General features: G+C 44.5%; 1 long non-coding RNA gene across 1 annotated transcript in view; it reads right to left on the bottom strand.

The window, feature by feature from the left end:
* The window catches only part of LOC139706012 (uncharacterized), a 220,756-nt gene that overhangs the window by 149,242 nt on the left and 49,530 nt on the right, over positions 1–21,984 (bottom strand). Inside the window, exon 2 of the long non-coding RNA XR_011707687.1 lies at positions 6,429–6,467. This is a non-coding gene — a long non-coding RNA (uncharacterized lncRNA). The remainder of the gene's footprint in view (positions 1–6,428; positions 6,468–21,984) is intronic.

Genomic DNA, 21,984 nt, shown 5'->3' with positions numbered 1-21,984 from the left:
TGGGTTATAGAAGACATCAAGGAGGAAATTAAAAAATTCTTAGAGATTAATGAAAACACAGACACAACATATCGGAATCTATGGGACACATTGAAAGCAGTTCTAAGAGGAAAATTCATTGCTTGGAGTTCATTCCTTAAAAAAAGAAAAAACCAACAAATAAATGATCTCATACTTCATCTCAAAATCCTAGAAAAAGAAGAGCAAAACAACAGCAAAAGAAGTAGAAGGCAAGAAATAATTAAAATCAGAGCTGAAATCAATGAAATCGAAACAAAAGAAACAATTGAAAAAATTGACAAAACTAAAAGTTGGTTCTTTGAAAAAATAAACAAAATCGACAGACCCTTAGCCATGCTAGCGAAGAGAAGAAGAGAGAGAACTCAAATCACTAACATACGGGATGAAAGAGGCAATATCACAACAGACACTTCAGAAATACAGAAGATAATCAAAAATTATTTTGAATCCTTATACTCCAATAAATTAGAAGATAGTGAAGGCATAGATAAATTTCTTAAGTCATATGATCTGCCCAGATTGAGTCAGGAGGATATAGACAACCTAAACAGACCAATATCAATTGAGGAAATAGAAGAAACCATCAAAAGACTACCAACTAAGAAAAGCCCAGGACCGGATGGGTATACAGCAGAGTTTTACAAAACCTTTAAAGAGGAACTAATACCAATACTTTTCAAGCTACTTCGGGAAATAGAAAAAGAGGGAGAACTTCCAAATTCATTCTACGAGGCCAACATCACCCTGATACCTAAACCAGACAAAGACACTTCAAAGAAAGAAAACTACAGACCAATATCTCTAATGAACCTAGATGCAAAAATCCTCAATAAAATTCTGGCCACTCGGATACAAAGGCACATCAAAAAAATTGTGCACCATGATCAAGTAGGATTCATCCCTGGGATGCAAGGCTGGTTCAATATAAGGAAATCAATAAATGTTATTCACCACATCAATAGACTTAAAAATAAGAACCATATGATCATCTCGATAGATGCGGAAAAAGCATTCGACAAAGTACAGCATCCCTTTATGTTCAAAACTCTAGAAAAACTAGGGATAACAGGAACATACCTCAATATTGTAAAAGCAATCTATGCTAAGCCTCAGGCTAGCATCATTCTGAATGGAGAAAAATTGAAGGCATTCCCTCTAAAATCTGGAACAAGACAGGGATGCCCTCTCTCACCACTTCTGTTCAACATAGTTCTCGAAACACTGGCCAGAGCAATTAGACAGACGAAAGAAATTAAAGGCATCAAAATAGGAAAAGAAGAACTTAAATTATCACTATTTGCAGATGACATGATTCTATACCTAGCAGACCCAAAAGGGTCTACAAAGAAACTATTAGAGCTAATAAATGAATTCAGCAAAGTGGCAGGATATAAAATCAACACGCATAAATCAAAGGCATTCCTGTATATCAGCGACAAATCCTCTGAAATGGAAATGAGGACAACCACTCCATTCACAATATCTTCAAAAAAAATAAAATACTTGGGAATCAACCTAACAAAAGAGGTGAAAGACTTATACAATGAAAACTACAGAACCCTTAAGAGAGAAATAGAAGAAGATCTTAGAAGATGGAAAAATATACCCTGTTCATGGATAGGCAGAACTAACATCATCAAAATGGCGATATTACCAAAAGTTCTCTATAGGTTTAATGCAATGCCAATCAAAATCCCAACGGCATTTCTTGTAGAAATAGAGAAAGCAATCATGAAATTCATATGGAAAAATAAAAGACCCAGAATAGCAAAAACAATGCTAAGCAGGAAGTGTGAATCAGGCGGTATAGCGATACCAGACTTCAAACTATATTACAGAGCAATAGTAACAAAAACAGCATGGTACTGGTACCAAAACAGGCGGGTGGACCAATGGTACAGAATAGAGGACACAGAAACCAATCCACAAAACTACAACTATCTTATATTTGATAAAGGGTCTAAAAGCATGCAATGGAGGAAGGATAGCATCTTCAACAAATGGTGCTGGGAAAACTGGAAATCCATATGCAACAAAATGAAACTGAATCCCTTTCTCTCGCCATGCACAAAAGTTAATTCAAAATGGATCAAGGAGCTTGATATCAAATCAGAGACGCGCCGTCTGATAGAAGAGAAAGTTGGCTACGATCTACAGTCGGTGGGGTCGGGCTCCAAATTCCTCAATAGGACACCCATAGCACAAAAGTTAATAACTAGAATCAACAAATGGGACTTACTCAAACTAAAAAGTTTTTTCTCAGCAAAAGATACAATAAGAGAGGTAAATAGAGAGCCTACATCCTGGGAACAAATCTTTACTCCTCACACCTCAGATAGAGCCCTAATATCCAGAGTATACAAAGAGCTCAAAAAATTAGACAATAAGAGAACAAACAACCCAATCAACAAATGGGCCAAGGACCTGAACAGACACTTCTCAGAGGAGGACATACAGTCAATCAACAAGTACATGAAAAAATGCTCACCATCTCTAGCAGTCAGAGAAATGCAAATCAAAACCACCCTAAGATACCATCTCACTCCAGTTAGATTGGCAGCCATTATGAAGTCAAACAACAACAAGTGCTGGCGAGGATGTGGGGAAAAGGGTACACTTGTACATTGCTGGTGGGACTGCAAATTGGTGCAGCCAATTTGGAAAGCAGTATGGAGATTTCTTGGAAAGCTGGGAATGGAGCCACCATTTGACCCAGCTATTCCCCTTCTCGGTCTATTCCCTAAAGACCTAAAAAGAGCATGCTACAGGGACACTGCTACATCGATGTTCATAGCAGCACAATTCACAATAGCTAGACTGTGGAACCAACCTAGATGCCCTTCAATGGATGAATGGATAAAAAAAATGTGGCATTTATACACAATGGAGTATTACTCTGCATTAAAAAATGACAAAATCATAGAATTTACAGGGAAATGGATGGCATTAGAGCAGATTATGCTAAGTGAAGCTAGCCAATCCCTAAAAAACAAATGTCTAATGTCTTCTTTGATATAAGGAGAGTAGCTAAGAACAGAGTAGGGTCGAAGAGCATGAGAAGAAGATTAACATTAAACAGGGATGAGAGGTGGGAGGGAAAGGGAGAGAGAAGGGAAAATGCATGGAAATGGAAGGAGACCCTCAGAGGTATACAAAAGTACATACAAGAGGAAGTGAGGGGAAGGGGAAAAATAATACAAGGGGGACAAACGAATGTCAGTAAAGGGGGCAGAGAGAGAAGAGGGGAGGGGAGGGGAGGGGAGGGGAGGGGGGATAGTAGAGGATAGGAAAGACAGCAGAATACAACAGACACTAGTATGGCAATATGTAAATCAATGGATGTGTAACTGACGTGATTCTGCAATCTGTATATGGGGTAAAAATGGGAGCTCATAACCCACTTGAATCAAATTGTGAAATATGATATATCAAGAACTATGTAATGTTTTGAACAGCCAACAATAAAAAATTAAAAAAAAAAAAAAAAAGAGGTCATGGGGCGCTGCACAGAGGCAGGAGCTTAGGAGGGTCCTGAAGGTCAAGGAGACTGCTTCCCATAAGAAAAAATGTACTGTGAGGACAGAGCCCTCCGAAGAATTCACTCTTCTAGAAGGAGTGGTGCTTTATTTTGTTGTATTTGTTTTAAATGGGGACCAGTGTAAGACTGGAGCTGACATTGGCTCAGAGAGGAATGATAGCTGCAGTCCAAAACTCGAGACCTTTGACAGCTCTACTGTCCCCTGTTCCCATCCCCACTCTAATGGATCTGGGACCAAGGTGGGTGACAGAGGAGTAAAAGAGAAGGGACCCAGAGCCCACATGCAAGAAGAAATTTTACCAAAGACCCCAGGAAGACCCCAGGACTAAGCTGGGGAGTAAAAGGGGAGGGTTTGGGGGTACAGGATATGCTCCAAAATGAACTGATGTGGATTTTAATAACCAAAGGGATCCAAGCTCTAAGACATCTGACATGAAATTAAGGAATAGCTGAGAGATTTAAAAAGAACATTTTTAAGGTATTAAATAAACAAAATAAAATCAAGTCTTATTCACACAATACTAAGTCCAGGCCGTGCAATAAACAAATTGCACAGACAGACTGAGTGTGGGAAAGAAATCAGGGGGTGCGGAGGGTACAGGGGTGAGCGGCAGTTCAAGGGCGAGAACTGTGGGGCGAGCAGGAATTAGCCAGGCAAAGGCAGAGGGCAGGCAGGTTGAAGGCAGGAGGGGGCAGAAAGAGTGACACTGAGGAATCAGGGCCATTCGGGCTGTTTGGCTCCATCAATCCAAACAGAAAAACCACATGAAACAGGAAAGCCAACTGTTCCCTCCGTTTCTTTCTTGTCATTGTTATTTATTTCTTCCTTCCTCTCACTCCACCTTCCATATTCAGAGAGTCCTACGTTCAATGCCAAATTTTAGGACTGAATGGAGGGAATGAAGTGTGACAGTTAAGAGCACAGCTCCAGGGTCAGAATCTTGGTCCTTCCACGTAGTGACCAGGTGCGTCAGTCTCCCCACCTGTACCATGGAATGACAAGAGTGGCTTCCTCTTGGGGAGGTTGAAAGGAGTAAAGGAGGGGGCTAGAGAGATGCCCGCCATCTGACTACGCTGCGGTAAATGCCATTAGACAATTAACCGATTAATGTGCAGCAAAGCCCTTTAAAACCCTAGACCCAGATGTCTCAGGTATTCCCAAGCTGGAGCTTCGACTCTGCCTGCCATGAAGAGATTCTCCAGGGAAGGGAAGTTTCTGAAGGGAAACATGTAGCATCTGTGTACAGGTGTTGCACAGAACTCCTGTGGCAGAGAGAACGCACTGGAGGAAACTCCCAACTTCCTTGACAAGGAATTTGTCCTCACAAGACTCTCTGAAACATGTCCATACCTAAGATACTCAAACACATAAATACATAGGTAACAGCCAATAACCTAGGAGCGGCCACAATTAATTCACTCTGAATCAGTGGACACAGTGAACACATCCCACGAACAGCCTTCATTCCAGCACTATGATGACATCAACCTATGGCTAAATCATGATTAATTACTTGAATTATAATTAAACACACAGTCAGGCGTGGTGATCCACAGCTGTAATTCCAATGGCTCGGGAGACTGAGGCAGGAAGATCAGGAGTTCAAAGCCAACCTAAGCAACTTAGCAAGGCCCTAAGCATTTCAGTGAGATCCCTATCTCTAAATAAAATATAAAAAAGGGCTGGAGGGGCTGGGGTTGTGGCTCAGTGGTAGAACATTTGCCTAGCACGTGTGAGGCCCTGGGTTCGATCCTCAGCACCACATATAAATAAATAAAATAAAGGTATGTGTCCAACTACAACAGAAAAATAAATATTAAAAGGGGGAGGTGTCCTGGGGATGTGATTCAGTGATTAAATGCCCCTGCATTCAATTCCTGGTACCAAAAAATAACAATAGTAATTTTAAAATAATAATAATTAAACACACAGTAGGTGCTCAGTAAGCCTTTGTTGAGGAGGAGGATGTCATAAAATCCTGTGAATTCAAAATTTTTGGATTTTACCTCAATGAATGACATCTTTCTCACTGGTTTCTAGGTGTGTTTACATGAATCCCATTTGCTACAGAGCCACATGAATCATTGTCACGAGCAACGTAAGGACAAATGCAGAATCACAGGTTATTTTTTTCTGCATCTTGTTAAAAATAAAACCACACCATGAATTCTGAACAAATCTAATGCATAAATACATATTTTGAATGATTCAATGCAATATATCCAATTCAAATGCCTCTGTATTATAAAACCAACTGATGGCCATCATTCACTTACTTTTTCAATATCTGCAAGTTATTTTACATATCTTTCCATTTTTCCTTAAATGGTAGAATCTGAGACCTAATAACCAACACCTCCTTCCTCCCATCCTGGAGAAAAGTACCCTGGCCTGTGATCCAATGTCACGAAGCTGCCTCAACCAGATACTCCCTTCTGCCTCCTGTGGACACACAGTCTCAGGGGCTTAGAATCAGTGCCTGGGAGCCCTCCCCAAATAATTGGAAGCAAGTTATGCTTGACAGCAGAGGTGGCATTTGTACTCTAGCCACTGCACAAATACAGTCTGTTGCCAATTTTGACACCCTGAAATATGACACTTTGTAGAAAGGACATGGCCCCAGTCAGGAAATATTGGAGGAAAGAGCCTAAAATAAGAGACTAAGAGATGCCCCTGCAAGTGACATGCAGGTTGGTCTGTAAGATTGCAATGGTTTCAATAAGTGCATATTAATAGATACAAGTAGACAAATAGATGGTAGATAGATAAAACCATTTTTAACTGGCATGACAAATAGGTCACAAGGCCAAAAAAAATCAAAAAGTTCAATTATGGGCTGGGGCTGTAGCTCAGTGGTAGAGTGCTTACCTAGTACGTGTGAGGCACTGGTTCCCTCTTCAGCACCACCTAAAAACAAAAAAGGAAAGAATATTTGAAGCATGATATTCCCTTTTTTAAAAAAAAGTTCAATTATATCATAAACCAATTCAAAATTATTGATTGAATTCTTAAATCTTCAGAATGTCCCCGATAATATTAACAGCATGACCATTTACTAAGATTTACTTTGCTGCAGCTAATGGGCTCAGCATCTCACCTGGGCTCTCCGTGAGGATGAGCTCACTGACTCGTCAGACACATTCTTGGGATGCTTTCGTTGTGATGACAACAGACTCAAAGAGGCTCAGAGGGAAAGGAGACATTCCAATGGATGAGCTGACACACCTTGGTGTCCAGGGCACAAGTTCCATCCAGACTCCTTTCCCCAAGAGAGGTATGGAGGCTTATGATTCATAGGGTTGGAATTCACACAGACTTAGCCTGTGCACCCATGGACATAAGGACCATTTTTTTTCTGCTCAGATTGCCAAGATACCTAATTTCAGAAAACACCAACTTTAAAAAACATTTTAAGGAAACTGTATCTTCTTAATCAATTTGAATAACATACATATGGTGCCATAAGTGTAATCACTCGGACAGCAGACAATGCCTGATACCCACAGAGTATTTATCCAATGCAGGCATGGATCATCTTGATCCCTCAGCTCTCTTCATCTGGAAATGAGAGTGCTTAAGATACCTCATGAAGTTACCTCAAAGATTTATAATATTTATTAAAATTGTGTATATGTAACAATTTTGGACCTATAAAAATGGCACTTTCCTGTGGTTCACCTGTTATATTTAAAGTGCATCACACAGTCTGGCTCATAGTAAGGACTCATTAAGTCATAGCAGTGGGGAGGGGAAGAGGAGGAAAAGGGGGAGTTTCGGAGTCATGGGCCTTAGCGGTAACACCATGACACCCCTTCCCTTGCCTACCCAAGAGTTAGTTGCCATCAGTAAGAACAGGGAGCTGGAGGATCTATGAGAACGGGCCTTATACAAATGGGTTTGCTACACAGTTGAAGCTGCCAGTTGGATTAAAAAGTAGAACTGGTTAAAAGGGACTCTGGGGTAATCAAATATGTTACCAGGTCATCTCTGCCTACAGTCATGTCGCCAAGGATTGGCATCATCGACTAAGCATGATTTTAGAATTCATGAAACAGGTGGGGGGGGGGGGGTTAGGGGAGGACTTGAGTGGGCCAGCAAAGGTGGTAGCCCCTCCCTAGGGAGTCATGAGAAGAAAGTCAGGGAAAAGATGGGCATAGAAGTCAGACTTCACAGCCTGCAGGAGCTTCTGCCAGACACATTCTTGGGATGCTTTTGTTGTGATGAAATCTGTCCCCTCTTCACAGCACAGACTGCCAACTGGTGGATCCTAGTGAGTTCTATCCCAGATAGTACATTCAAGGCGAGGGAGAGAAGGAGTCCTGCGCACGCAGGACAGCAGGCAGCTTGTCCCGGGCTGTTGATTGACACAGGTTCCACTATTTTATTCCATTTGACAACATTATTTTGCTCCACTTTTTAAATATTATCACAACTACGAATTCAGAATTTTTGATCAGTTGTGTGCCACCAGTCAGGACTCAGAATGTCTTATTCAGTGACAAATAGACAAATCCCTGGATTTCTTCCTTTTTCTGTTTAAAGAAAATGCATTTGTCAAACCCCCCAAAAAAAGAATGCTTAAAAGAAATCTTCATGAGTAAGATACTTCCACACTAGACAAAGAATTTGTGATCAGCAGTCATCAAGATGTTTGGGGATATTTTTGTTTTTAAAGCTACTAGATTTTCTAATTTCTTCACAACCCATAGCAATATTTACACAGTAATTCTAAAACCTGAACAAAATCATAGTTGCTACTCTAAAATTATTAAATATCAAAACCTATCATTTACCTCATTGTTACATCAGTGCAAGAATAATTAAGAGATTCATTCCACATGTACCTTATTGAGAGTCTCATGAAGAAGATGCTGTGTCTATAAAAATTAGTAACATCTGATTCAAATTCAAATAATTCATAGCTTAATTTGATGGTTTTCTAACACAGGTGCATGAGAAAACAGTCCAGGCCCCTCCACAAAGGGCTTGGATTCAGCATGCCACGGGCATTGAAGAGGATGCAGGGTTCATGACAGAGTTGGAGAAGCACCAATTTATAAGCTACAGAGAGTTGACTGAAAAGCCTTCACAGACACATCCCTGTTGGTGCTTTGAGATTTTCCCTGAGATTCTTCACAGTCAGCAAGGTGACACTAGGTCACACACACCCACAGTGAAAATCCTTCCTCTGAGAAGGACCTACCTAATCAGGAAACTAGCACCATCTTAGAACCTATTCATAGCAAAGCTCCAGCCAAGCAATTTTATAAAACTGAAGCTAGATAGGCTTCAGGTCCCCTTGATTCAAGCCCGTTCCATTTCAGACTCTCCTGCTCAGCAATGCCTCCCCCAGGGAGTGGCTTTGTATTCTGGAAGACCGGCATTCATTGTCATTAAGCAGTGTCTTTTTCTGGCTCTGTCACTCTTCTTTAACATCTCCTCCCAAAATTTCTTTCCCAAACTAATCATTTCCACTGCTCTCTCAGGATCTGGACCACAAGATCTAACTCTTAGGATAACGGGCACGCAGAGTTGCCATTTGCCCATACAACCGTAGGTGATTAGAAAATGGCATCCCCGCCTCAAAATACTTCTACCTCACAGGATATTGTCGCAAAGACAAATTTTGTTAGGATACGTTACGGCTCTCCTCCACTGAGGCGTCCTACTCAATAGGCCACTGCACAAGGACTCCCTTTTGCCTTGTTCCACCTGCGCACCACAGATGGAGGCCCTGGCAGATAAGACCTGGAGACTTGTCTGTCGAAAAACTTCTACTCTGGGGCCAAACACTGATATTTTCTACCACCAAGAAAATGGAGGTAGAATAGATCCTTTGATGGTAATTATGACTTACTTCTTCAAGCAGAATTCTATTTTCCCTCACTGGCTGCCTGGTGGGTGGAATGTTTGGAATAAGTTGGATTACTGGGAAATTAGTCTTTTTATAGGTATCCCATTTATGGGGGTAAAAAGAATAGTGTCAGTTCAAGTTCTCACCATTTAACTAGAGGAAATCGTCGGGTGGGTGAAATCTGCATATACACAATGGCAGAGAAATATTTTGTCAAGAAGTAAACCACCGTATACAGGGATGAGTAATAGCATCTATAGAGGTGCCTTAATCTACAAAATGAAGTGGAGAATTAACGCAATCAAGCTTGCTTTCTTTTATTCCTTCCCTTTTCTCCAGCTCTCCTCACTTTCAAAGAAAAGTACTATGAGAATAATTGAGGGAAGGGGAATTTTTTCCTTGAATAATTCAGGAAATTGCCTCAATTTTCCTCTTCACTTTTCACCACATTTACTTGTGCAGGCATAGACCACATCTACATAATGAGACTCTCTTGCTATTGCACAATCAACAAGGCTTTTTTCTGGCTTGTGTCTTAATTTTTCAATTGATTATGTGACACTTTACTGTATCAACCATACATTGATCTGATTTCTTAATTAAAAAAAAAAAAAAACAAGACTGGGCTAACCATCTGGCTGGTCTTGCCCACCTTCGCCTCTGCCCCTTAGCTCTAGCTGCCTGAGAAGGGCAGCTGACAGTGGAAAGCCATGGGCAACATTCTCTACAAGTCCTTTATTGTGTGATTAACGAGGTTGACCCATTCATTCACAAGCCAGTAGAATCTTGATTTCATTCTTGGGAAACTAGACAGAAGATGACACAAGAATGTTTGCCAGCTTCTTTTAAAAGGCAATAGAAGGTTGACTGGCATAGGACCTCTTGTAGATTTTGCACCAGAAATTTGGTTTTCAATTCAAAAATGGCTTTGAGTCACTACCAGATGCTCATCTCAATTTAGAGAGCTTAGCTTCTGTGGGTAAATTGGTAATTTTTTTGAAGCCAAGCCTCACAAACAGATTCCTATTTATATCTATTTAGATACTTTCCAATCATATCCAAGGGCTGTGGAATGTTTGATATGGTTACAAGTATTTCAACATATCTTTTCACTCTGCCTTCGTACTTCACAGAAACTTTCCCCTTCATGGTTTATGAGCGATTCTTCCTAAGAAAACACTCGGAAGACGTCAGCACAAGCCCTGCTTGGTCCAGGGCTTCCTGGAGACAACAGGCCTGCAGTTCTGAACTGGAACGAAGATGCCACCCCACGCCAGGCACTTTCCACCCAGGTACAGTGATGTCCCTGCCTTGTCCTGCTCATCATGGTGCCATCCCTGGATGACGACCGAGCCCAGCGGGGGTATTGAAGGTGGTATCTGCGAGTTGACTCTGGGACCACTGACTCGCTGTCCACAGGTTTGAAACCTTATTGTTTCCCTGTCAGCTGCTTATTGCTCCCTCTTACCCTGCTATTTTTAAATTTAATTCCTTTTCTTTTTCTTTCCTGTCATTTCCCCTTTTCATTTTCCCCTTTCAGTCCTTACTTCTTTGTTCACTATTTTTTCTTTAATTTTCTTCCTGTAAAACCATTTCTTGCCCTTGACCCAACCCCGGGCACAGGCAGCGAAACTCGGAGCCTCTTGCTCTGCGAGCCGTCTGAAAAGCCTCAGCAGCTCTGCACCTCCCAGCCCAGTTCCTCCTGACACCCAAACACACCTGTCCCCACGGACTTTCCCACCTCCTGGCCCCAGATGCCAACAGACCCTCCGCCTCCCTGGTTCTCATGCTTCATTGTCAAGGGCACAGACTTCAGGGCCACACTAACCTGTGCTGGAACCCTAATTTTGAGAATATCCAGAAGTGACATAATAAAATCCCAGGGTCTCCGTTTCTTCCTCTATAAAATGGGGATAATCCCAATCACTGCTGTTGTGGAGATTAAATGAATGACAAGCACTTCCCAAGTTCCTGACAAATACTAATCCCAACACCTCAGCTAAGGTGGTGGACACTCTGAGGTGCCCAGCAGTGAGCCCAGCAAGCATGCTAGTGGCATCATCCCTCAGTGACCCTGGGTTGTGCATTTCATGGCCCATGTGTTCTAAATGGGATCCAGGAAGGCCATGGTAAGTGCTTCAGGAAAGAGCTTACCCCTCACAACCCTAGCCCTGGCCCCTGGTGAGCACCGTGCCTTGGGAAAGACTGTGGCTACCACTTCTGCATTCCAGAAGCAGTGGCTGTCCCAAGTCCTCGGCGGGCCTCTCCACCTGCTTCAGCCCTGGGGAAACAAATCCAAGGTGCAATGGGCAGGGAAATAGCAGCCTGCACTTGGCAACAGAAAGGGGACACCATGTTGGGAGCATCAGGAAAGGACACAGAAAGTCCCCAGGTCCATAGAGCAAAGAGAATCTGCGTGTAATGGAGGCCCAACCAGGCAGTGCTGCTGGCCTGGACTGGTCTTTGTGCCCAGATTTTGACTGTGGGGCACCTCCGTTCCACCCCCAGGAACCCGGCAGGACACGGTCTGCAGACTTCCACTACAGGCAAATGCAGTTATTTTCAACATCACTCACAGTCGAAGGTCTTTTAAAGTTTAACCTCTGGTCTGCTACGGCCTATCCTAAATGGGTAATCAGACCTGCAGGTATTAATTAAACTTATGGTTCTATTTATTGTAGTACTCTGGGGATTGAGCAGACAGCAAACAGCAATAAGTACTTCTGAATGTTCTCTTTGGCTTAATTACTGTTCCGTAGTTAGTCCATCAAATTGATGAACAATCAACAAGGCTGAATGTACTCCACACTGCTCACGTAGGGTGAGGATGCACGGCACCTACCAACATTGTTCTCTGATATCGTCTTGAGTCCACTGGAGAATCAAGACAGGACAGGCCCGCAGAGGCTTTAAGCTAACTTATCACACGTCAGGCATTTGGCAGGGAGTCCCTTTCTCCTCCCACTCCCCACCCCCAGCCAGCATCTTTCTTTTCAGACATACACTTGTTTGGCACTGCTGGTCCTCTGCACCCACCATGTCATCAGCCCCAGTCTAAGAAGGACTAAGCCCAGCAGAGCTTTTGAGCATCTGTGCTTTCCAAAGTTTCATATATGGCCAACGCAGATAATTAAAAGTATAGATTCTAGAAATCTAAAGGGACTTTAGAGGTTACCTAATTCAATGGCCTCATTTTATACAAGATGAAACTGAGACCAGGGAAGCAAAGTGGCTTGACTAAGGTCACACAATGTCTGAGTAAGGAAATTTGGGGTTGCAATAAAAAGAGACCCACTCAAACCAGCTTAATTAAGTAAAGGGCTAGTTTTATTATAAGAGCACAGGGAACTCTCACAGAATCCAGCTGGGGCCCTGCAGGAAGTGGAAAGTCACTACCTCTCCTCTCTGCTCCTCCTGGTATCTGGAAGCTTAGTTCTTGTCCCTCATGACTTCAGCTTGCACGTGGCTCTGAGTTGCCATGGTACCAAAACCCGATCCCCCTGTAGGTGACCTTCAGCCTCAGTGCCAACACCTCTAACCACAGGTTCCTTGTCTTTTCAAATCTGCAAATTATGAACCTGAGAGTGTTCAGGCAGGAGAACACAATCAGTCTTGCCAGAGACATGGACCACCTTTCACATGGATTGGTGGAATAATAACAAACTCCCAAAATAGTAGCAGAGCCAACACCAGCATCCAGATTTTCCAACTCTCCATCCGGACCCTTCCTGCCTGCTGTCTTACACCGCTGATCAATTTTAGTTCAAGGATTACCTTTCAGTTGAAGGGAAACTGAAGGCATGGCTAGAACCACTCGGGAAACGGTGACTATGTAAGAGGAGTAGCCACGAGTGAAACAGGAAGAACCCATTGCAGCAGTTCCTTCACTACTGAATCCCCATCCAAAAATAGTTCCAGAGAGAGAGACTATCAAGGACCAAAAAGAATTCAAAGCCCAGAGGCTGGGCTTCCTTCAGCACACGCCCAGAGAACAGCACGTGAGCGCCAGAGGCAGGAGAGCTCCTAGGTAGGAAGAGTGACACTGGTGAGGAGCAGATGGCTACAAAGTCACCTTCCTCTCCCGGAAGAATCCAAGAGTGATCTTCACACTCCATCCTGCCGTAGTGAACCACTTAGTAGGAAGGAGTGACTGCTGTTTTACATTCAGATGTTGGCTCTCTCTCCACTTCCTCGCGTTAAAGAGAATTGCCTTCTACATGGTGAATGAGTCCAGATGCGACAGTCATTCAGTTTCTCTCTTTCCTGGACTGCCTCTTTCCCTCCACTCTCTCTTTCCCAGGTGAGAGAAGAGAACTTAAATGAGCCTAGCTCCTCCCCCGGACCAACTGGCTTCTGTGATCCACTCACCTCCTGCTGCCCCTCATTCCTCACTGCAAAACAGGGAATTTAGACCAGAACAGTAGATCTTGACCTTTCCCAATTTTAGGCTCCTTTGAAGGACACTATGGACATGCTATGGACACTCTCCCTGAGAGACTCACAGACACCAGCAGTGTCATGTATGCTTCTAAGGGATTCGTTTGACTGCTTAAAGCCTATCCTGACCCTGGTATTGATTCATAAACCCCAAGCTACCTCTCTTACACTAGACAACCCCTAAGGCACTTCCAGCTCTGGGAGCCTGTGAATACCAATTATCCCCCAATCAACCTATGACATAGAAGAATTTCAGCACTTTGTGGGACAGAGAGATCAACCCTACTTTCTTCATGTACAGATAAAGAAATTGAGGGCTAGAGGCCTTGAACCAGCCATCTGCAATCGCAAAGTCTGCAGGGCTCGTCTAGAAACTGTGTCGCCTGGCTCAGGTCACACTGTGCTGTGAGGGGCAGGTAGTGCAAAGCAGGGACAGTGCCTGGCTCCTGAGGCTCACAAAGCCACAGCTCACTCCTTAGGAGCTTTCTATGACCAAGGGGTTGTTGCTGTGATCTCCTGACTTATGAGAGCTGACAGGACATTGTCCTGGAGATCTCCGCAACCCTTTGCGAGCAACCAGACACTGGCTGTGACACCAGCCAGCACTAGGAGCCCGTGAGCAGTGCTTGGCAAAAATGATCGCACTGCACCAAACACGGTCTCTTTCCAAAGGGCAGACAGAAGCCATCCTACAGGTGATTCTGAGAGGCTCCACCCAATTCCACAGATGCAGTCAACCAGGAAAAGAACATGCCCATCCTCTCTCGTTAGCAGGACAGCGTGAGAAAATAACAGAAAGTCCATTAATGCCCTTCCTCACCTGAAACCCAGGCTTTTTGGTAACAACTGAAGAGTCACCTCACATTCCACAGATCTTTCACATGGAAGAAGCCTTGAAGCTTTTTCTCAAGTTGGTATAAAATCCAGACTTTTTTTTTTCTTTTTCTCTTTTGCCAGTCTCAGTGAGCAGTGGGTGTCTGGGTGGGTGGATTGAGTGACACGTTAGTGAGAAAATCCCCTCCCCTTGTAGAGCTCCTCAAAAAAAGAAGTCAGAGAAGTATCATTTGGGAAAGTGACAGGCGGATCATGTAGCAGTGCTGCTGATGAGAAAGGGTTTAAATCTGTCAGGATCCTGAATTCAGAACAGCGCTGGCACCCGGAGGAGTGACCCAAACACCACTAACCTCTGACAGCGCTGTTTTCATTTCAGGCAAATCCCCAGAGGAGCTCTCCCCATCACTCCCTCCTCTCTTTCAATATCCTGCAACCAAAAAGAGAGACGCAGCAGTGCCAGCTCAAGGGAGCCTCCTTCACCTCCCATTTGTTCCAGAAAGTCCCTTCCTCAGCCTCCCCTCATGAGGGTCTCCCGATTATCCTCTTCCTGCCACCTTGGAGAGTAAAGTGTGCGCATTGCCAGAAATTCAGAGTCTGAGGACATGCCACAGTGGCACAGCCATGACATGAGAACAGATGGAAAACTTCTCAGGAACAAAACGTGCGCGCGTGCGCGCGCGTGCACACACACACACACACACACAAATGGATTCTGGCTTTGAAGTGGATATTCATGGTTCAGCTTTCAAGTCTTCTGAAACGCCCAAACTCAAATCTGACCTACTTAGGCAGTGCTCTTATTTATGTCTCAGACGAAGGAGCTGTATATTTAGCAAATGAGAACTGTGTATCCCCCATGCCCACTTCATGTTTAGAGAGCCCAGCAATTTTTGCTTTTAAATTTTCCCCTGGATTGTCTCCATAAAAGTGGATATGTAAGTTAAACACTGTTAAAAAATCCATGAGCTCCAGGAATTCTGCATAAATGCATCCAGATTCTCGCTGAGTGCACGGGTTAATGCGGTTTAAAGGAAAAGGATGAGACGGCAGTTGATCCATGTGTGTTCGTCTCCTCTTAGTCGGCAAACCAGCTGCCTGGCTTGTCTGCTTTTAATGCCGTGGCGCAGATTTACTGATGCCCCAACATGCAAACAGTGTAAATTTCTGCTAGGAGAGTCTACGTGTGCAATGTGAAGTACAGAATTGAAGCTATTATCTAGCTGACTCAAGCCAAAATAGACATTAGTTTCAATTATCTGGGTTTTCAGGAGAAAGCCTTTTTAACCTTCATTATCAGGATAATCACCTCAACCCTCACCTTTTGTCCATGTGATGGAAACCATAAAGTTTTAATCTCTTGTAATAAACAGTCACCTCAAACCTTTTTTAGAAGCAGGGGCCATGGAAATAGTAAGTGCGCTACATACAGGGAAAGGGGACCCCCTCCAAAGAGTGCGAATACCACTTATGCTCAACTCTACCTATGGCAGAAGAGTTTCAGCCCTCCAGGGGCAGAGGGGTCAGCCCTACTTTCTTCTTTTATAGATGAAGAAACTGAGGGCTGGAGCTTCATTCAAAAGAGTCCTCCAAATAGAAAGTGTTCTTCAGCAAGCAGCTGACTCAAGACGTCACCCCACTTAGCAGTGAGATTCAGATCCCCTTGGACTTCGTTGGAAAGGTCAACTTCAGGGAATCCAAGGCCCTTGCTTCCTTGCCTGCTATGCAAATTTTATCCAAGGCCCACTGTTTCTGTGTTGTCTGTGCAAATTTTCTTCTTGATCATCTTTCTATTCCCACCCCTTCTTATGGAATAGGAAGAGAGGAATGGCCTGGTGTCTACACAAATGTACCTTTTCTTCCAATTCTCAAAACAGGACAATGTTCAGTGTTCAACAGCAACAGCGGGGCTTCAGCAGCCAGCTCTCATCTTCTCAATTAAGCACCTGTGTGCAGAGGTCTCAGGTGGGGCCCAGGAATCGGGGCTCCATCATCATCACCATGGCCACCACACCCCAGGGACCCCCAGGACTACCTCATTTGAAGGTGCGACTTTGATGTGCACACCTTCCTCTGCCCCTCACTCCTTGTCCCAGACCCCAGACCCTCCCTAAAAAGCTGCTTTGGCTGAACATGAAGCCTCGCTCCCTTCTCTCAGAGAGCAGAGCTCCCTTCCAGGTAAGACCTTCGGGTTTATTTATGCCTGCTAAGCAGGCGTCGCCCACTGTGCCTACTTGGCCCAGCACAGATGGAGGAAAACGCACACGTGTACCCAGGTGTTTCCCTTACCCCCAGCTGGCACCAGGCCATGCTGCGTCAGAGCCCAACCCTGACTTGGATCTTCCAGCTTCCAGCGGGCAAGACACACAGCCTGCTGTTGCAGCCTCCAGCCTGGGGCAATTCATGGTGGCTGTCCCAGCAGACTACGACAAATATCCACTCGTCTCTGCCACCCACTCACCCTCCTCAGCCCACATTTCTTTTTCCAGTCATGAGCAACATTCCCATGAACTAATTCCCATGTCCCAAGCTCTGGTCCTTCCTGTATCTGACCGAATATTCTGACTTGCACTGAACTCAAAGATCGACCAGGAACCTACTATGTGCTTGATGTGTGCAGTCAATTCTTAGAAGACCCCATGCCCTCCAGTTAAACAACTGTGGTTGACGTCCCTGGCAGCAGCCTGGGGTCCCGCTAACGGCGGCTGTGATGCTGGGTTCAGAGAGCAAAGTAAATGAAATCCAGCTACGTTGGCTTCTGCTCCATTAGGAAAGGGAAAAATCAATGTTTGCCAAATGTAGAAGGACAAAATCAATAGCGAAAGAAATTTTATTTTCAACCTTCTAAGGGAGTATTACAAAGAAGAGAGAGTGAAAATTATTATTATTTATTGATGTATATAGCACCTTCTGAAAGCCTCAAAGCGTTTTATAGAATTACAAACTGCCTTCGTCCTTCTGGGTACAGATCGCTTTGTTCTGCGCCTGTGCGGCCCTCACCAGAAGGGGCAGGTGCGCCAAGTATTAGGACAACACGATGCCACACCTGTAAGGTGATTATTTAAAGTTGACATCTTATTTACTTAAAAAAACACACACACAGGAAGGAATAATTAGCAGGGTGCTGGGGTCAGTGCACTCTAATCTTGCGGAGAGTTCCTGAGGAAGACTCTCCTCCCTAGCTTTTAGATGGCACCGTAATATATACCGTTTGGCAGAGGAAGCAGAAAACCTCACTCCACCCTTCTCCAATGTTCCTTTGCTGGAACACGCAGAGCATTTGGGGAGAATCAGCCACCTGCTGCCAACATCTTAATGCAGTTCCTGGCAGAAGAGTTTTGATAGATGGCTTCAAAGCCACCAGTATAAACTACTGAACAAAACTTTCCAGAAGATGAAATGTCAAAGGAGCCGGGCTGCAGCAAGCAGGGCCTCTGGAGGTTGGCAGCTGTCTACAATCCACAAAGGGAACGGCAAACGGGACCCTGCCAGGGCAGATGACCTAGACGTTCCAGGCTCTCTCCTGTTTCCTCCCTTTTCTTTTTTATTTCCCCTCATTTGAACTTCGTGATGATCCTTTGAGAAAGATACGTACCCCATCTCACAGAAGCTCATAAAGTGTGAGTGACTAACCCAGAATCCTTCATCTGTTCCCTGGCGGAGCTAAGAATAGATCCTGGTCTCCAGGACCTCGAGTCAGAAGGAGACGAGAGGTTAAGTGACTCCACTTTGTACCTGCTGCAGGAATCTGCTCTCGGCATCCCGGAGAAGCAGGCGGAACTGGGCATGACCAGGTCATCACGTCATAGGAACTGTGTCTGCTTTTTAAATATTACTCCACCTCATTTATTCAAACGCAAACACCTACCTCCAGATGGTGTCCCCTGATTTCTCCAGAGTTTGCCATCTACAACTATCCAGGTTGTCTCACGGCCACACAAGGACCCTCCGAGTTGGGAAGACCATTAGGCATGCACATTGTCTACTCTCTGATAAATATCTCCAGTTCCCTCAAGAACAGTTCATATATCATAGTTTCCAGATAGTTCTTTCTCCTACCCTGGACAGTTCCAGCTGGTTTCTGATGAATATTAAAATATGCTCTAAAACATCAACAATTCTAAATATCATCTGACATGATAAGGAGGTGAGACCATTTCTTCCAGTTTCCTGGAGACTACCACACTTGCTTGGGGGTCGTGGGGGGAGATTTTCATTCACACTGTTAATTAACCTCAGTGACCTACTCAGACTCCAAGGGCTTTTCATAGACCACCAAACCCCAGCTCACACCCCTGCAATTGATTTCTTTTCCTTTTTTTTTTTTGGTACTAGGGATTGAACTCAGGAGCACTCAACCACTGAGCCATATCCCTAGCCCTATTTGTATTTTATTTAGAGACAGGGTCTCACTGAATTGCTTAGCACCTCACAGTTGCTGGCTTTGAACTCATGATCCTCCTGCCCCAGCCTCCTGAGCCATTGGGATGACCGGCATGTGCCACCCTGCCCAGCCCTGCAATTGATTTCTAATACTCAGTGGAGCCTTTACTCTTACAAGGATGAAGTTCTCTCTTCTTAGTCGCTCCCACTGGTTTAGTCCATGGGGTTTCTGTGATTCCCAAGTCGTCTTTAGCACACCCTTTACCCTGGTGCCATGCATATCCCGCCATTTATCCTGCACTGATTGGTGGACCAGAGCTTCTACATCTTCATTCAAATTATTAATAAATCAATTCAATGCAGTGATGCCTAGAACAGAGCCCTTTAACAGGCACTGGGGGCAGGGCGGTTGGCATTTGCTCTTGAATCCACAGTCTGGAAATGAACTTCCATTCACTTGCTTCTTGACAGGCGTTGCTCTAGGGTCAGCCACAGGCAAGAGCTATTTTAAGAATAAAAAGGATGAAGTTTTCAGAATCTTCCTGGATCCACCCCCTTGCTCCCTCTTCTGCTTTCAGTCCCTGTTTCCACAAACTAACTGCACTCATAGGCCTGATGGAGTTTGAACCTATGTACCCCCTAAAGGCCCATGGGTTGAAGACCTAGTCCCCAGGGTATTGCTATTGGAATATGGTGGAAGCTTTAAGAGGTGGGGCCTAGTGAGAGATCTTTAGGTCATTGGGAATATGTCCTTAATGGGGATTGTGGGGTACTCCCAAGCCCTCCTCATGTTTTTTCCCCTTCCCACACATAAGGTATAGTCTTACCCCACCAAGAGCTCCTGTAAAGATGTGCTGCCTCACCACAGGCCCAAGAGGAACAGAGCCAGTGGATCATAGACTGGCACCTGAAAAACAGTGAGCTAAAATAAACCTTTTCTCATTATAAGTTGATTATCCCGGGTATCTTGTTATAGTGATGGAAAGCTAACACACTCCATTTGCCACTTCAGCCTCCACTAAAGCTTGGTGTCCACCCTAGCATTCTTATAATCAACTTTCCTTTCCTTAGAAGTTTGATGCTACTGTTTCCAAATCCCAGTGAACCATCTTGCCTGATATACATCAGCTTCTACTTGAAAACTCCCCTTGAAACCAGCTGATTTTGCTCCATTATTCCCTTTTCCTTTTCTGATGTCCCTTATCCTTAAGACTAGTCATCACCTCACACAGCCTCATTTTTGTCTACGCAAACATTATGAGAAACTTTGTCAAAATTCTTGATAAAATCCAGATACTTTATATAAGAGCACTGTGCTATCTTATTAAGCTTAGTTTATCAGAAAGAAATAAGTTCATCTCTATACGAATTGCTAGATTATAGTTTTTGTGTGTGGAGTAATCTCATGATAGGGTAACTCCCCTTTCTTCTGGAAATTATCCCTCCCTTTTGACACACATCTGCATGGTTTATACCATGGGTAATGATGTGATTCCCAGCCCAGCCCCAGCTGATGTGTCCAGCTGGTCAGTTGCTCCAAGAAGAGCCGATCACATTTTGCAGGCACTAACACTGGAGAGGAAGCCCAGGGGCCCATGGCTCCTGCACGACTGGGCACGGGATGCGGTACTGGGAAACTCTCGGCTGCCTCGTTGCCATCACCTGGGCCAGGAAGAAGCCCCTCCTGCCCAGGGAAAGAAGACAGAAGTGGGAGGGTGGAGCCCCACTCAGGCAACAAACCAAGCAAGTCCTGGTCCCTGTTTTTCCCAAGAATTACCCCAAATCTTGAAGACAAAATCCCCCTTTTAACTTGAGCTTCTGTCATGTGCCACCAAAGAGTCGCCAGGTCTCCAGAGACCGAAAGCCAAGCACAAGCCCCACCCCCAACCTCTCAGGACTGCACCAGGCAAATTGTTCAGCCGCCTGTGATCCAGCCACGCCCTGGCCTGAAAACAGGGAAAGATCAGAAATGAATGCCCCCCCACCTCCCGCCACCCCCGTTGGCGGTGACTCAGGCCCATTGGTCACATCAGATAGGCAGCACCTTCTATTCTGATTTTCCCCGGCCGAGTGTGCGGTCAACAGACACAATTCCTTTTTTGTCAGGCTCCGTATTTCAGGGTCCACTTTCCCTTCCTTTTTCTTTCTTGATGACCTCCTATTGACGGCAAAGGAAAGTCCCTCTTCCAGGCCACAGTCCAAAGCATGGATTGTTCCAACCGCAGGGAAAGAAGGACAGCTGGGAGTGTTTGCTTATCTGGGTTGCTTTGAGTTGAGCATTGAAGGGGATTTCCAACTGAACAGCCTCTTTGAACACAGCACAAAATGTTCAGGATCCTCTCTTCACGGCCCGGCAGATTCCCTGGTAAACACCTGATAGAGTCACTTTTTTTAATTGTTCTTCCCAGTTCAATCAAAACAGCTTCTAGAATGGGGGTTGGGGAAAAATGGAATGGACTCTCCATAGCCCTACATTCAGCCCAATTCACAAACATAGATATGGCAACCTAATTTAGAAAGGCTCTTTCTTCCTGAGGTCGACAAAGAGGGTCCAAAATCTGTTCTAGGAACCTCCGTTCTTCAGGAGGAGAAGACCAACCCTCCAGATGGACTTCGCATTGCTAGGCAACAGAGCACAATGACCATCAGACTCAGGGACAGTGGCAGTGTTCCCTGCAATTGTCTTGGGGACATGCCAGGAGAGCTAGCCACGGGACTTAGATCTTAAGTCACCCATGAAGCCAGCCCTGCCCTTGACACCTCAGCCAAGATGTGTGTGGAATAAATGCTTCCTGATGAACCAACGAATTGAATAACCAGGACCAGGCTCCGAAGGGAACCAGAGGAGAGGGGATCGCTCCTGCTTCCAGCAAGCTACTTACACATTTTTCTCTTTGGGCATTGGGCTTGGGACCCTTG

This window comes from Marmota flaviventris, chromosome 6, assembly GCF_047511675.1.
Source record: "Marmota flaviventris isolate mMarFla1 chromosome 6, mMarFla1.hap1, whole genome shotgun sequence".
Taxonomy (NCBI): Eukaryota; Metazoa; Chordata; class Mammalia; order Rodentia; family Sciuridae; genus Marmota; species Marmota flaviventris.
Note: the sequence above shows the minus strand (reverse complement) of the source record. Positions and strands in the feature narration are given on the sequence as shown.